Raw genomic sequence first — 3,387 nt, forward strand, 5'->3', positions numbered from 1 at the left:
TAAATTTGATATATTCACAGTGGTTTTACTGTTTTCATGGTTGGCTCTCACTTCATCCAAATCACACTGAAAAAATGGTGTGTTGTGCATTGCGTTCTTGCGACTGTTTCAACCGCAGACTTAAAACACTGAAAGCAGCTCCTCTTTCAGACCATCTTTTTGGTTGTGGCAATGAATTCACTAAATAAATATAGGAATTCTGAAATTAGTTGTTGGAATTATGTCATACAGTCCCCTCCACAGTTTCAATACATTCACTAAAACCCAGAACATTTCAGCAGTGTATTTTTTCTGCCAGAAATTTAGCTTATTTCCAGAAATGACTGTACTTAAAAAATCTTTTAAACATGGAGCTTTACAAGTTCATTCTTCTCTCTCTTTCTCTTGAAGTTTTGAAAAAAAGATGAATGTTGCAATTCGGTTCTTTTTAAAAAGATTTTATTTATTCAGATACCTTCAATCCCATGATATTACATGATACCATGCATACATGATATTATACAGACTGGTTCTCCATTTGTTTACAAACAGGGCTGGAAATAATCCAATCTTAGACCTAAGTACATGTACATCGAAACACTTTATATTGATAAACTAATCAAATTTAGAACTAAATACACTTAAACAAGTTTTAATGATGAACTAATTAGGCCATACTGACTTAATTTTATGGATGACATCCGCTTAGAAAAACTAAATACACCCAAACATGTTATGTTGATGAACTAATAATCCAAACTTAGAACAAAATACACCTAAACAGGTAATAGTGATGTACTAAAAATCTAAACTTAGAACTGCAGTAAATACACCAAAACAGGTTATAGTAATGTACTAATAATCCAAACTTTATACACATTTACAGGTTGTAATGATGTACTGATATTAGTAATCAAACTTCCCCAATAAGAGCTAAAAATGCACGCAGGCTAAAATACACCAAAACACATAAGTTACAAAATACACAGGTGCACAACTCAACATGCTACAGTGTATATGTACACCAGTTTTCTACTCTTAAATGTAAGATAAGTAATGCTTTTGCAGATTTTTACTAGGACATAGGAGTACAGATGACAATTCAAAAAAAAACATCTAGAGACTTGCGTAGCTATTCCTGTTTTTCTGGCATAATCTACTTGTGTCTGTATAACATTAATGATCTAACTAAAGAAGGGGTTGACTGATTTTTAATATGTAGGTAACTTAGGTAATGCTTCAATTATGCGAATCAGGATATATTTTCCATTATAAATGAGGAAAATCTATAAATATGTTTTTTATGATCGGGCTATATATTATCAAGATATGCAACTAAGACAGAGACAAAACACCAGATATAAAAAGTAAAGGAGACAGTGGAGTCACGTACACTTTAAGTAGTCAAGAACTAATTCAATGCTTCAAAACAAGACTGGATAAACACTACGTGGGACTTGGAGAAATACCAAGAATGAGAAGAGGGTGTTTATGAAATGCAAATGATACCTGATTTGCATAATTACGGAGACCATGGGCGGTCAGGTACTAGAGATTTTTCTTCAGTCTCCTTTGATTGTTCTGTGTCCTTTTTTTTCTTTCCTTTTTTTCTTCTTTTCCCCTCTTTCAGTGTTTTATGAAGAATAGCCATGTAATTGTATCTTTCAATGACATCAATGTTGGCTTTCAGGAATGTGTACATGAGATGGCAATCAGTTACATTTCTGATTTTCGGGAGAAATGTATCGGTCAAAGCATGGAGGTAAATTTCTACCTCCATGGTCCAAGTTGGCTCTGGACCATCATCTGAATCATCATTTGTACATGGAATACTGACCCCGACGTCACTGAATGGCTTGTCTTCAAGACGACAGTGGAGGTTAAACATGTCAGCAAAGAAGGTGAGCCCAGTAGACACCAACAAGCAGATATTTATCCACCATGTAATTTGATACAGAGATGCAGACGTCACAGAACAGTTTACGGTCAAGTCTTGGTTCACAGTACAGGTAAAGTTGTCCTGAATGCTACTCACAAAAGCAGATCGAACAAACAAAAAAAACAAAAAGAAAATCACTGCCAAGACTGCAATGGATACCTGCTTAGCCAGATAGCAATTGTATAACTCATAATTGGAAAGCAAATCGTGAATAAATGTCTCAAACTGCTCTTTATCAGAAAGTTGTAGGGGCTTTCTTGGATGGTGCTCTGCTTCGAGCCTTAGGGCCTTATACAGATCCTCAATATATTGTTTTATGAAGTTTAGATTACAAATAACCTCCCTGCCTCTTGTAATGTTCCAGACTAGTTGTGGTGCGAACATAACAACAGACTGTGCCACTAACATCAAGGTAAACACCCTGTAATCAAATGTCGTCTGCTTTCCACAATAAGCATTCACAAACTCATCCAGCTGTTGTGAATACAGATCTGGATCCCTGAAGCCGGCCTCAGCTGACGACCCGTTTACGTTATCTGTATTTGCAGTTACAGCGCTCGCAAGGTGCAGTGGGAAGCACTCTAGGCTCGGACCTGAACATACATGTAGAATGGAGTTACAGATACTTCCATGATATTGAACAAATTGTACTTTAATAAGAATTGGTACAGCATTTGATATAGGAACTTTTCAGGGGTCTCCACCAATGTGAGATACGGCCCCCTGTGTACCAGCATTATTTCAAATATCGCAGATTACAGACATGACGAATCATATATTATATACGGGCGAGACAAATACTGCCTTGGTTGAGATTGGCCGATTCGTGCGTATGTCGTACAAAATTCAGCCGTCTTGTCAAAAAGGCAAACAAAAGTTTGTTCTGTCACGCTGACTCCCAACCTAGCCCCCTTTTCAAAATCGTATACGTACGACGCCTTCAACAAATGTGTCGTGCCGTCTGGCATGCATGCACTTTTGAGCTTTGATTATGCGTATGGATACCATGGAATTGAATAGAAATTTATTAACTGATGTCCTGATTTCTCTATATACATGTATGATCGTAAAGTATATTGGTGATAATGGGTACTGGACATACCAATAAGATTCCCTCCAACCACAGCACTTGCCAGAGCAAGGGGCATCCAGCACGATAAGACCCTGATGAGCGCGTCAGCCCACAACTCGGCCCGTAGGGCGTTCGACGACGGCGTATTCAACAAACGCCCGATGGTTTCCATGTCGACTGTACTGCAACTGCAATAAAGAGTAGATAAGACCAGTGAGAGACATCATATTTGCATATATGCACTGCTAAAATGCCATGTAGATGTGGGCCAGGTGATGTATATTGTGGAAATTAGGACCCGGTTATATATTTATATATATAGCTATATATATCTATCTATCTACATCTCTCTCTCTCTCTCTCTCTCAGTATATATACATATATATATATATATATA

Source organism: Branchiostoma belcheri, unplaced genomic scaffold (genome assembly GCF_001625305.1).
Source record: "Branchiostoma belcheri isolate BF01 breed outbred unplaced genomic scaffold, Haploidv18h27 scaffold113, whole genome shotgun sequence".
Taxonomy (NCBI): Eukaryota; Metazoa; Chordata; class Leptocardii; order Amphioxiformes; family Branchiostomatidae; genus Branchiostoma; species Branchiostoma belcheri.